Source organism: Macrobrachium nipponense, chromosome 11 (genome assembly GCF_015104395.2).
Source record: "Macrobrachium nipponense isolate FS-2020 chromosome 11, ASM1510439v2, whole genome shotgun sequence".
Classification (NCBI taxonomy): Eukaryota; Metazoa; Arthropoda; class Malacostraca; order Decapoda; family Palaemonidae; genus Macrobrachium; species Macrobrachium nipponense.
In genome coordinates, this window is record NC_061087.1 from 96,368,999 (window position 1) to 96,383,331 (window position 14,333).

The 14,333-nt window shown below is 38.3% G+C and overlaps 1 protein-coding gene across 2 annotated transcripts in view; it reads left to right on the forward strand.

The window, feature by feature from the left end:
* LOC135207643 (transmembrane protein 229B-like) overlaps nt 1–14,333 on the forward strand; it is a 50,813-nt gene that overhangs the window by 23,281 nt on the left and 13,199 nt on the right. The window contains exon 1 of one of the 2 annotated variants that reach the window (XM_064239503.1): nt 8–393. The exons of the other annotated variant lie outside the window; for it this stretch is intronic. The gene's annotated coding sequence lies outside the window, so the exon portion shown is untranslated. Of the gene's footprint in view, nt 1–7; nt 394–14,333 lie in introns of those variants that run through there. 2 annotated transcript variants of the gene reach the window in all.

The window sequence follows — 14,333 nt, forward strand, 5'->3', positions numbered from 1 at the left end:
CTCGTCCCCGATAGCCAGCCACAAGCCCAGAACCGCTCGGCTCGTGCATCGGTCTAGTAGAGTAGTTCGTCGCGAGGCTGATGAATAGTGAAAGAACATAACCTTTTCCTTTACGGTTTTCTATGGACCCCCAGATGAGGAGAGTGGTTTTTTGGGGGGCGCTTCTATTGTTCGACCTTCCACCGTAGTAAATGTCCTGTCCCAGATCCCATATTTCTTCGTTTGGTGATTTCTGGAAGATAAGTGGGACATTTGTCTGACTGTCTGTCTGTCTGCCGGGCGGAGTCAGTTCCGTGACCAGACCCGAAGCCTCGTGTGATGCGTTTGGTAGTCGGCTCGACTTTGTGACTGGTGGGCTGGGAGGAGGAGGAGGCACCACTAAGTGGGCTGAATGTGAGTAAAATGAAGATTTATAACGTGACATTATTATTCTTCAAAGCTGCATAAATCAGGCTCATGGCTTTACGAATGTTTGGTATAGCGGAAAGGCTTACCTGCTTCTTAACAATAATATTAATAATAATTTGTTTTATATTTTCAAGACATGGAGCGTTTATAATAATAATAATAATAATAATAATAATAATAATAATAATAATAATAATGATAATAATAATAATAATAATAATATAATAATACTTTGTTTTATATTTAGAAGAAATGGAGCATGTTAAACAATAATAATACTAATAGTAATAATAATAATAATAATAATAATAACAATAACAATTATTATAATTACAATTATTATTATTATTATTATTATTATTATTATTATTATTATTATTATTATTATTATTTGCTTTAAATTTGGAATAAAATGGTGTGTGTTAATTAATAATAATAATAATAATAATAATAATAATAATAATAATACTGGACAGGTGAAAATCGTCTTCCTTACTAAGCTAACAATACCTTGAATCGAATCTGGTATTGACAAATATCTATCTGAGAGGAAAAAGTTCGCTCGGAATTCACGCGAGGCTTATGGATTACCTTCAATCTCCATAATTTGGGAGTTCTGAAAATATATGCACTTTATGAATAGCCAAGTTTCTATTATGTGCAAGGGGTTGGGGGTGGGGGGGTGGGTGGGTGGGACGCGCTATCAATATTTCCAGGATGTGTGTTAACTAAATTATTTACGAGGATAGCCAAAAAAATTTTTTTATTTCGGAAATACTAAAATTATTATATATATATATATATATATATATATATATATATATATTATATATATATATATAGGGTTTCCATAAAGTCCCACTACCAACCATTACAAGTGTTTATTTCTTGTAATGGTACTGGGACTTTATGGACACCTTGTATAATGTGAACTCAAAAATCTGTAGACCCGGCATTGATATACTCCAAATTTCATACGGCTCCGTCGAGCATTGCCACTTATGGCACGCGCCCAACTTACCTTCCCCAGCAGGATTGCTTGGTTACCTTGTGTGGGCACCTCATCACTATATATGGCGAATGGTAATTGCCATGAATTTTTAAAATATTAGTGACGCCCATACGTGAATACAAGGGAATTTTTTTTTTCTTTTACAAAATAAAATCCATTAAATATAAATCAATTTCGGTGTTACTTTTTTCTAGATTATGGTCCGCTATTTTTTTATAGTGCTTTACGTTAGAATTCTATAAACGCTTTTTGCATAAGTATAATAATCACTCATAATTTTACCCAAGATTTTACATTAAAGGTTTGATATAGGCAAGTTTTCTACTTAATAACCAATAAATGGTTTACACAACCCTCAAAATGCAACGCAAGTAAAGGATTAATATATAATAATGAAGTCGGACAACCAGATAATACCTCAGTAGGGTCGACGAACCAGGCAACGCAGAAACCCTTCAAGATCTGCATACAAAGAGAGAGAGAGAGAGAGAGAGAGAGAGAGAGAGAGAGAGAGAGAGAGAGTATTATAAAAGATTTAATGACTCGGCTAACAATATAGTACCTGGCAACTTGCCAACGAGCGAGCGCGCGCGCACACACACACAAACACGGGCACGTACACACCGCTCTTTTTAATAAATTTAATGAGTTGGCGAACAGAGAGAGAGAGAGAGAGATTTAATAGGTCAGCGGAAAGCTGAAGTACTTTGAAGCTTCCGAGCAAAAAGAGAGAGAAAGAGTCTTCGATAAGTCTAGTGGTTCAGCAAATATTGAAAAATCTTCAAACGCTCCTAGCAGAGCAAGCAACATTCGAGCGTTCCTGGTTTATTTTATATAAATTACTTAACAATTTCGTAAGGAAAGGAAAAGTTAAAATATTGGAGAAGAGTAAATCGCTGTGCTTAATATTGTACTCGAGAATTTGATAATACAGAATAACTGTAATACACTGTATAATAGTTTGTCAAGTACGCTGTAAAAATGCTTGTGAATATCATTACCATTTACTTATTTCTACGGGAGTTTAGGTTCTGCATCAGAAAATAGCACTAAATCATTGTTTCTATTCTCCTTACGTTACGTTAGGATTCTCATAGGCCTAACATTTGTCTTAAGAGGAAAATTCAATGGGATTTGCAACCTAACGCTCTATTTGTATTCAAGGCTCGAATAAAACTGAAAAAAAAGCTGAAAGGAATGATTAAGACTTGCTTCTTAAATCAAAGAAGGCTATAAGCCAACAAGGCGTGATCCGACCTTCAGCTTACTCGAGGCATGTGCCAAAATCTACCATCAAGTAGAGGGTAGTTTCACCAACAAAAATTAAAATAAATACGCTATATATTATTAGCAATATAATGGTTCTGTACTGTTTAACGTGTATATTATTTAGTTTTTCCATTTTCATTCTAATAGATAAATAATAAAATATCCTATCCTAAAATCTCTGTATCTTTAACTCACCGCGAAACACCTTTTTCAGACCTTTTTAGGCTCCTCCATAGGGCTTTCCTATCCCTTCAACAAGAACAACAACAGTAAGAACAACAACAAAAAGAACAAATAACAACAACAGCAAAATACTTTGTAGGCTTACTCCCCGAGTGAGCGAAGAGAATGTTCATTAAAACGTCTTTATTTAAGGTACTTTGTCAAAGTTAGTCTCATACCAGAGAACAGGCCTACCCTCTTTTTCCACCGCCTCTTGATGCCCAGATAAGCGCCAGTACCATTTGGCTGGAGGTCTTGCATAGGCCTTGGGTTGACTCTGTGAGCTGCAAGCCGTGAGGTTAGCGGTTGTTGGGGGGGGGGGGGGGGGTGTGGGGCAGCTGGATATCGAACCTCAGACTCGGGAATCAAAGCTAACCGCTGTTCCACATAGTCTAGAAATAAAGGTGAGCTTGACCACTGCGTCTATAAATGGTGAGCTTTGCTGCTGTGCCTAGAAATGAAGGTGAGCTTTACTACTGTGCCTAGAAATGAAGGTGAGCTTTACTACTGTGCCTAGAAATGAAGGTGAGCTTTACTACTGTGCCTAGAAATGAAGGTGAGCTTTACTACTGTGCCTAGAAATGAAGGTGAGCTTTACTGCTGCTGTGTCTAGTAATGAAGGTGAGCTTTACCACTAAGTCTTGAAATCAAGGTGAGCTTAACCCCTGAATCTAGAAATGAAGGTGAACTTTACCACAGTCTAGAAATGCAGGTAAGCTTTACCACCCGAGTCTAAAGGTGCCAGTAAGTCTAGTAACGAAGCTAAGATTTACCACTGAATCTAGAAATGAAGGCGAGCTTCACAACTGAGCCTTGAAGATATGAAAGTGAGCTTTACCACTGAATCTAGAAATGAAGGTGAACTTTACCACAGAATCTTGAAATGAAGGTTAGCTTTACAACCGATTCTATAAAGATAAGATCAGAGTTCCTGCCAGACTTGGAAAAAGGTAGTTTGGCCCATTCGTTGATGATCTATCATGTTAAGTCTTTCATTGATCTATTTTCCTCTTTCTTTCTTTTTATAATGGTCAGAGCGATTAAACATAAATATTTTCTTTCTTTCTTCTTTGGGACTGACGTGTTATTATTATTATTACTTTTGTCCTTGGCCCCGCGGCTGTTTTTTTCTCGAAATCAGTGTTGATCTCTTTTTCTAAACCGGTACAACTAATTTCTTGATGTTTCTCTGCCTATAACATCAAAATTTTAAAGTCTGGGTAAAGAAAATATGTCTAATCGTCCGTTTGTAAAAATAAAACCTAAAAATATTGTAGTTTACACAATCAGTTTTTTTTTTTAAATCGTTATGAAAGTCAACGGTAAAAGGCTGTAACAGCATGATATAGGCGATTATCTTACCATAGGCACGGTCTAGGAGGAAAGGAAAAAGTAAAGGAGAAACATTACCATATTATGGATGAGAACGTTTTGTGTGGGAGACTGATCACTGGAAGTATGTAATTCTCCTTCTTCTTCTCTCTCTCTCTCTCTCTCTCTCTCTCTCTCTCTCTCTCTCTCTCTCCTCTCTCACACACACACACACACACAGAAAGTAAGACAGAAGCAGAAAGGAAACTTTTTTTTTTTAATTTTTCATCTTTGCGTGGGCAAAGCAGTTGCCTTTAAAAAACCTTGCGAACATTCTGACTCGCCCGGGCAAAGGGAAGGACAGGCGTCCGTCCTTTGGTTTTGCTTCAAAGGCGCTGTTGGCACAACAAAAGTTTGTTCCAAGATCACGCTATTGACGTCCACGGCACCGACTTGACACGAAAGAGAAATATCGTATAAATAAGAAAGTAGTGGCAATTTCATGAGTCATGTTAATTTCCCTCGTTTTTCTTTCCCGTTTTTGTTTTATCTGTGTGCGTGTGCGTGTGTGCGTGTGTGTGTGTGTTTGTGTGATTCTTGTCTACGATGAGTCACTTATAAAATGGATGCGTATTGGTTCGTGGTGCACGCTTGCAAAACTGTGAACTGGTGTATTACTTTTGTCTCATACGACACAACCTTAATTGCGACATACTTTTAATTTTAGCTTTACCCTATGGCTTTAACAACTGTAAAATAGACTCAATGACGGCTGTATCAGGTTAGGCTAGACTTATAACAGTTATAACAACTGGTCTTGCTGATTTCGTAGAAGTATGCCGCATTCAGTTATCGCTACGTCAAAATCTTAGCGCGAATTTGCGACATACTTTTAATCCTAGCTTCATCCTACGGCTTTAATAACTGTAAAATAGACTCAATGACAGCCGTATCTGATTAGACTAGACTTATAACAGTTATAACAACTGGTCTTGCAGCTTTCGTAGAAGTATGCTGCATTCACTTAACGCTACGTCAAAATCAGCACGAATTTACTATGGTTGGCTCTACATCAAACGTTAGGTGGCAATTTGCTGTAGACGATAATTATCCTTTATTGAAGGTTTGGCTGGAAGACATCGCTATATCAAAAGGTCAAAATCAGTTTAAACCGATCACGTTTTCTGCTTTCTTTCACGAGCCTGGTGTCATGTTTGCGTGATCATAACTTGTCACACGTGCAAGCTTCCCTTTGTCCCCATTATAGGAAAATATTGGTTAATCATTAAAATATCGGTTAATCATTCAAAGAGTTTGAGGTTAGAGGTGTTCTAGGTGGTGCCGGCTGTTAGCTTCAGTTTGAAATCTCCCTCCGACGTTAAGGATCTGTTAGGCCTACTTCTATTCCAGTTGCTACGGAGGTCATTAGTACCCTTGCTAATTCATGAAGTGATTAAGTGGCCACAAAATGGAAGGGTAGTCTTATTTCTCATTGTCTCTACGTATCAATTAACTCTCTTCCTCATTGTTACAATGACAGTTACGAGCAATGAACTTCAAGTTTATTGGAGACTTAATTCCGTTCGGTCAAAGCTTCAGGGCCGTACTCAGCGTCCCTAGGGTAAAAGGCAACATTGTATTGTTTAGGTTTTATTCGATTTTTAATATATTTATTCTACTGAACTTGTTCCTTCCTTGAAAGATGTTTGTGATTAGGATAGAACATTTTGTTAAACAAAATGGCAAAGAAGAAAACGGTTCGATATAGCGCTATTTACTTAGTCTAATTGTTTGTTCTCCAGAATTATAAGATGACCATAATATTCACTCAGAGTCACTCATTTATTTATTCATAAAAAAAAATCTCCCAAAAACGAGTAAAAGACGGCTGCCTAAACAAAAACAAAACAAAAAAAATGCCGACCAGAGCTAATAGTCACCTAGTGATTGGGGTCGCTGCTTTTTCTTTTTTCCTTTCTTTTTTGCTTTTATAGAATACTCCTGGTGGGCCAAGGCAAGTCTGCGAATTAGGTGCGTGTTCATTGCCTTAGATTTGCTTGCATATACATATTTGTGTATATCTGTTTTATTTTACTTTTGTTTTTTTATATTTACCTTAGCTTTTTCTTTGTTAAATATGGATATTATAATTTGTGGAAGCTTACTTAGCGTAATAATAATAATAATAATAATAATAATAATAATAATAATAATAAAATAATAATAATAATAAACAATACATGCATATAGACCCGTTTACCATATGGCACGGTCAAATACCTACACGTACACACACTTGACCAACCAACACACACACATATATATATATAATATATATATATATATATATATATATATATATATATATATATATATATTGTTACGTAACGGTGGAGGTGACGATAAAGTGGTACAGTAATGTGACGTGTCTGGTAGGTTGCAATTAGAGTTGCCACAGGCAGACCAACGTCTACACAGAGGTTGCCTCTAATCCAAGCAATTGGTTCCCACAGGTGCATAAGGCTGCACTGTGTTAAGCATAGAACTACGCCTAATGCGCTGTTTCTGGTTCTGTTCAATTTCATTATGAACAAAGACAACAAGAAATACGCCCAATCGAGTTTTCTGCTGTATAAAACCATCAGCTATGAAAGATACCACTTCATTTGATTCCCAGATGCGGTAGTGTGAGGGTGCGTATGACGCCTCCAGAAAGCGATGCCAGATGCACGATCCATGGCTAACTTTAACCTTAAATAAAATAAAAACTACAGACGCTAGAGGGTTGCAATTTGCTATGTTTGATGCTTGGAGGGCGGTTGATCGTCATACCAATTTGCAGCCCTCTAGCCTCTGAAGTTTTTTTTAGATCTGAGGGCGGACAGAAAAAGTGTAACCAAAACTATCTTGCTCGTTATTGAGGCCACAATCTTTTTATGACACAAACACGCCCTTTTAATATATTCATTCATTCCCTTTAAAGTGAATCCTATAGAATGTCCTTAGATGTGGATTCAAAGCACCAGACTACTTGTTTTAAGTGGGTGATGAGAAGATACCAAGAACTTAGCAATAATGGTAAGTGTCCACACTTCACACACTTCGTGATTCGTTCGGTTTTGAAGACGGAACACCCGAAAAACCAAATAAAGGAAGGGAGGTAATGAAATTATATATAATATATATATATCTATATATATATATATATATATATATATATTATATATATATGATATATATATACTATGATTACCAAAATAGAAAGGCCGCTGTTTCATTTACTTAAAATTTCAAAAGTGGAAACATTAACACGACGGCAAAATTTAATATAAAACTGCGACGGTGGGAACAGTTTTATTTCTAAATAAACAATGAAGACGCAAGTGCAACAGACTTTAAATTAAAAAAAAACGAGAATAATGCTTTCTGGCACGCAAGATCTACGAGAATTCCTGAACACGGTGTATTAAAATTTTGCTAAACATGTACATTAGAAGCAGTCACACGTTCCCGTAAATAACATGGAGGGATGATCATTCTTGTTTTTTGCAGGTTTCTTTAAAAATTGTCTTCGTCTCAAATCGCATGAAGGTATTCGCCTTTTGTTATATTAAACTCCTGGCCAATTACAGCAGGAGTTAGCAGGCAATACGAAACGGTACGTGTACAGAGTAATACAACACAACGTGCGTCAGAATAATAAATGCCATCAATACCCCTCCCCACAAAAGAAAAAAAAATTAAATTGATATCTCAATGATGATCCGATAATTTTACTAAAAGACACTCAAGCTATCGTTTCAATTTAACACGAAGAATAATTATATTGGTCATATAATAAATTGTATTAAAAGAAAGTTAATTATTCAAAGGTGGTTGATACAACATTTTTAGAAATGAACACTCGTGCCGTGAGCTTTTCTCCCCCGAATTTATTTTCCGTTTCTTCTTCCCCCGTAGGAGGGTAGTGAAGACTATGTCGCCGTCGGTGGCGCACTGTAGGCATGACTTTCAAGGCTCTTCGCATCGTCCTTTCGGCCACTACCATAGTAGATCCACATCACCCGCGCATCTGATGTCTAGGCCAGTTCCTTACGACGCTCCTGATTGGATGCTGATATGGCAATGACAGGGCTGGAAACTCTCAGTTCCTCTCGAGAGTTCACATAGGCAGGATGTATGTTCCACCTCTCCTAAAGGATACTTTTTCAAAAGTGTCCTTCAGGAGAGGTGGAACATACATCCTGCCTATGTGAACTCTCTCGAGAGACTGAGTTTCCAGCCCTGGGCTTGGCTTATCAATAGCCAATCAAGGGACTGGCCTAGACATCAGATGCATGGGTTATGTGAATATACTATATCTGCAACCCCTTTCGTTCCCTTTCTTATTCTCTTCCTTCCATCTTACTTTCCTCCTGTTACATCTTTAAAACCTCAATTCCCTTCCAACATTTTAGAAGTAGATCTTTCTAACAAATGGAATCAGGCCTCTTTATAATTCCCATTCCTTTATTCCCTATGCAACCCAACACCTGCTCTCCTCTTTATTCTTTTGTTATACCATCGAATCGGTTGACTAGCACTGGACAGATGGCAGGGGGTGATGCCCCACCTCCCGTTTGTGTCCTGGGGTCCCGAGGTCTCTTCCTGTGGAGTGTTTTCCCGCGTCAGGAGAGGCTACCTTGAGGTCCGCCCTAAGTTCGTGGACTGTGAGTCAGTAGGCTCTTTTTGAAGGACTCGACGTGACCTCTTAGAATATGCAATTTTGGCCCAAGGCCACCAGCGCTGGGACCTATGAGGTAAATCAGCACTGAGAGAAAAATTGACAGTATAAGGTTAGAAAGGTGTAACGGGAGGAAGACTTCGCAGTTGCACCGTGAAACGATCGTCAGGGGGAGTTGAAAGTCACATGGAAGATAGAGGATATGAACGGAGGTACAGTAAAAGGAATGAAAGAGGTGGCAGCTGGGGGCAGAGCGGACGCTGCAAAGACCCCTATGTTCAAAATGGTGGCTTCCGAAGACCATTTGTTAAGGCCTACGTGAGGGCTTTCTGAAGGAGGACATAAAACAGGTCAGGTTGTCCTGCTGGTCAGGACCTTCCATTTTATGTTTTGCAGGTCCCACCTGATCTCTTGCGGGGTCAGAGAGGCACCGTCTCTCACGTGCAGCTTTTGGGAGACACGAAGGGACGGGACAGGCAATTTTGCTCTCTCTGGACGAGTGTTGATTTGATTTGTGGACAGGGGACAGAGGGGTCGGTCGGTCCTTGAGTTTTGTGACAGGACAAACTTCATAAATTTTTATGCCGTGATGCGAGAGACTCGTTAAATATAACGATTTTTTTGGGCGGGGGTACAAAAATAATTCTTTGACTAAATCTTCATTATATATAATATATATTTGTGATATCACCTACATAATTTCTTAAGATCAAAGATTCAGCCATGGATCTTTGAAAATATATAATGGATTTAATTCCATAATCACCCAAAATGAACTAAACAATAAAAGTACAAGTCTAAATTGTTGAGTCTAGTTAGGAACGATCCTACAGTGTGTGTGCGTGTGTGTATATATATATATATATATATATATATATATATATATATATGTGTGTGTGTGTGTGTGTGTGTGTGTGTGTGTGTGTGTGAGAGAGAGGAGAGAGAGAGAGAGAGATCACCTACATAATTTCTTAAGATCAAAAGATTCAGCCATGGATTTTTGAAAAATATATTATATATATATTTATATAAATATATCATATATATATATATATTATATATATATATATATATAATTTTTATATATTATATATAAAATTAAGATTTAGTCAAAGAATTATTTTTGTACCCCCGCCCAAAAAAATGGTTATATTTAATGGAGTCTCTCGTAACTAGACTCAATAATTTAGAATAAGTCCTTTTTTAGTTAATCGTGTGATACAATATATGGAAGTTTAATAGGATAGTTCTCTCTCTCTCTCTCTCTCTCTCTCTCTCTCTCTCTCTCTCTCTCTCTCTCTCTCTCCTGAAATCACCTCTGAACACATTTGATATCAAATCGCTTCCTCTTGTGCATCAGCCTTTTGTGCAAACTGCATAAATTGTACAAAGATGGATCTATTGAATATTGGAACGTTAGATATCTTTTTACACTAAGAACTATGCGAGTGGGTTGAAATCGATAAAAGTGATTTCTCTCTCTCTCTCTCTCTCTATCATTTGTAGAAAGTGAAGAAGTTAAGAAGGAGAATCAAGCGCAAAAATTAATTTTTGAATTTTAGTAAAATTTCTATGGGTCAACAAGTCAGAATATTATTTTACTTTTAGGTAAAAAAAAATTTTCATTGTTGCTGCGTTTTGGGGACCCGTGTATTGTGCAGGCGGGAAGACTCTCTCTCTCTCTCTCTCTCTCTCTCTCTCTCTCTCTCTCTCTCTCTCTCTCTCTCTCTCAAGCCTTGAGGACCGTTCATATAGAACGAGCGATTACTGGCAGGAGGCCAGCGTAATTCAACAATAATATCTCTCTCTCTCTCTCTCTCTCTCTCTCTCTCTGCTGCTGCTGCTATGGAACGAAATCCATTACTGGCATTAAGCCATCTTAATCTATCAAAAGTAACAATTTCTCTCTCTCTCTCTCTCTCTCTCTCTCTCTCTCTCTCTCTCTCTCAGACTTTACGAATTACTGATGAACAAAAATCCTTAATGGAATTAAAAAAGTTTAATATAACAACAGTAACCCATCCCCCCCCCCCATCTCTCTCTCTCTCTCTCTCTGTTTAGACTTTACGAACTGCTAATAAACTTTGAGTCCTCACTGGAGTTGTCCCAGCTTAGAATAAACGACAGCATCATTCGCCTCGCCCCCCACCCCTCTCTCTCTCTCTCTCTCTCTCTCTCTCTCTCTCTCTCTCTCTCTCTCTCTCTCTCTCTCTCTCTCTCTCTCAGACATTACGAACTACTAATGAACTACAATCCTTACTGGAATTAGGAATGCTCAGTGTAACGACAGCCCAACGACCATCTCCTTCCCACTCTCTCTCTCTCGGCTCAGACTTTACGAACTGTTAATAATCTCAAGTCCTTACTGGAATTAGGCCAACTTAACACAGCGACAGCACCATTCTCTCTCTCTCTCTCTCTCTCTCTCTGTCTCTGTCTCTCTCTCTCTCTCTTTCAGAAAACTACAGGACAATGCCATTGGGAATCAGGGGTTTCACAACCGAAAATGAATGATTATTTTAGCAAATTTCATGACACCACCATCATGTGGGCGAACCTTTGCAGGCCACGTTCAATCGATAGACTAAACAGCCACGACTAGCAATAAAGTCTATCATTTCAGCTCCTTCCGTCCAAGGCTTCGGAACTCTGTCCCTGCCTCTGCTTTTCCTACATTTTTTGCACCCTTTCTGCGGAGGCGAGAGGTCCTTCGTTTACTTTGCCATGAAGACCCATCAATTCTTGGCTATGTAAACCCATTCGGTTGACACTCCCACCGGCCTCTTTTTAAAATAAATATTTTCACTTATTTCGAGATGTCCTACGAGGAAAGTCTGCTAAGCATTGCTGAACTGATTCTATTGGCTACATTTGCTTATTCAACGATAAATTATTTAATATATTTTCCCATAAAGGAATTAACACCGATTAGGGCTCATTCAGTGTATTACAATAACAATAATTACATACCTCTCATTCAATGTATTACAATACCAATAATTACATACCTCTCATTCAATGTATTACAATAACAATAATTACACACCTAAGTTACTACGAGCTATTATCCCTTTCTGGGCATAGACGATCACACCGCGGAATCAGAGGAATTTATTTGTGGTGATTAATTATTAATTTCTCGATATAATGTGGTTCGGATCCGACAATGATCTGTAGGTCCCGTTACTAAGTAACCTATTGGTTCCTAGCCACGTAAAAATGTCTAATCCTTCGGGCCAGCCCTGGGAGAGCTGTTAATCAGTTCAGTATTCTGGATAAACTAAGATACACTTAATTAAATCAGAAACTAAAAGTAAAACAAATAATCTATATTGCATTCACTATCCACACAACCTCACGACATACAAGAAATTTGATTTGACTTACATAGATTTTTGGCATTATGCCAAGCACTGGGGCAACTAAGGCCATTCAGCGCTGTAACGGAAATTGACAGTAAAAGGTTTGAAAGGTGTAACAGGAGGAAAACCTCAAAGCAGTTACACTATGAAACAATTGTTAGGAGAGGGTGGACAATAAGATGGAAGAAAGCGAATATGAACGGAGGTACAGTACAAGGAATGAGAGTAGTTGCAGCTATAGGGGCCGAAGGGACGCTGCAGAGAACCTTAAGTCATGCCTATACACTGCACCGAATGAGGTGCACTGACGACCTACAAGAAATGCAACTGAACCAACAGATAAAACTCCGCCCAGGTGAACACGAACACTCACGCACGAACTCGCCACGAAAAAGCGCTTGCTTGTGCTCGCAGCACCGGCCACCCGCCTAATATAAAACCCTCTCCCTTTCCAAAAGAAATTCCTGAGAGCGTTTTCCGATATCCCTCTCCCCAGACACTCCACGCTACGGTTGCTTCGTCAGCTCGATCTGGGGCTTATCTGGGCTTAAGTACTTGGGGCGCGGGGCTCTCTCTCTCTCTCTTTCTCTCTGCCCTAGCTAAACTCCCATGTCCTTCGTGTAGGTTTCCAAATCAAATAAAATCGTCCGAAATTGTTATGTTTTGGGCTCCATTTTGCTTTTTTTATTATTTTTTTAAATTTTTTTTTTTAAATATAAGATGGTATGAGTATGTAAGTGTGAACCTTAGTTAATTGTGGACGAAATTCAACATCTTATAAACAGAGGCTTTATTATTCCTTTTCTTTTTTTTTCTATCACAGTCGTCCAATTCGACTGGGTGGTTTTTATAGTGTGGGGTTCCGGGTTGCATCCTGCCACCTTACACTCCTTCTGCACGAGTCCTGGAGCTACTTCGGCATCTAGGTTTTCCAGGTTCCTTTTCATGGATCTTGGGATCGTGCCAAGTGGTCCTATGATTATGGGTACAATTGCCATTGGCGTTATCCCATATCCTTCTTATTTCTATTTTCGGGTCCTGATACTTATCAGTCTTTTCTCTCTCTTTCTCTTCTACTCTGGTGTCTCATGGCGAAGCAGCATCGATGAGTGACACTTTCTTCTTGATTTTGTCAATCGACAATATTATTAATATTGAAAAAGAAACCCACAAAATTACTGTGTATAACGTGTTTACTTATAAGTATTTACATTTTATTTTACTCAACAAGCGAGTACTTTCAGGCCCTATCTGTGGCCCTTTTTCGAGAGATGAGTATACTCGAGTGTTGAGTAAAATAAAATGTAAATACTTATAAGTAAACACTTTATACACAGTAATTTTGTGGGTTTCTTTTTCAATATTCAGAAGGAAACCGAAAGAAGTTTTTGTTTGGTTAATTATTATTATTATTATTTTGAAGAGATAGTGTCGGGCTTAGTTGATGGGACTCTACATTAAGTAAGTACGAATTCGCCAACTTAAAAAATTGCTTGTTAAAATACACAGGAAGCACAGAAGACGAAGAGTTATTAAACTTTTTAAAAGCGTGTGGCAGAAGCTTTGGTATATACTGAAACACAAATGTTGACCCTTCAGTTATCAACTACCCCGAAATATCTGTGAGAGAGAGAGAGAGAGAGAGAGAGAGAGAGAGAGAGAGAGAGAGAGAGAGAGAGAGAGAGAGAGAGAGAGAGAGCATACTATAAACTGATTTCACAAGAACTAAGAAATAACCTTGTAAAATTATTGAAATCTCTAAAAGAACTAGGGAAGAGAGAGAGAGAGAGAGAGAGAGAGAGAGAGAGAGAGAGAGAGAGAGAGAGAGAGAGAGAGAAATTAATTAATTATAGTATAAACTGATTTCACAAGTAGGGAATTACCCTGTAAGAGAGAGAGAGAGAGAGAGAGAGAGAGAGAGAGAGAGAGACCTTACAGCTCGGTCGGGTTGTCCTAAGTCCCTCAGTGTGAGGCACCTGTAATGTCTACCAGAGTTACTAATGCATCTTCCGGTATATTTCGCATC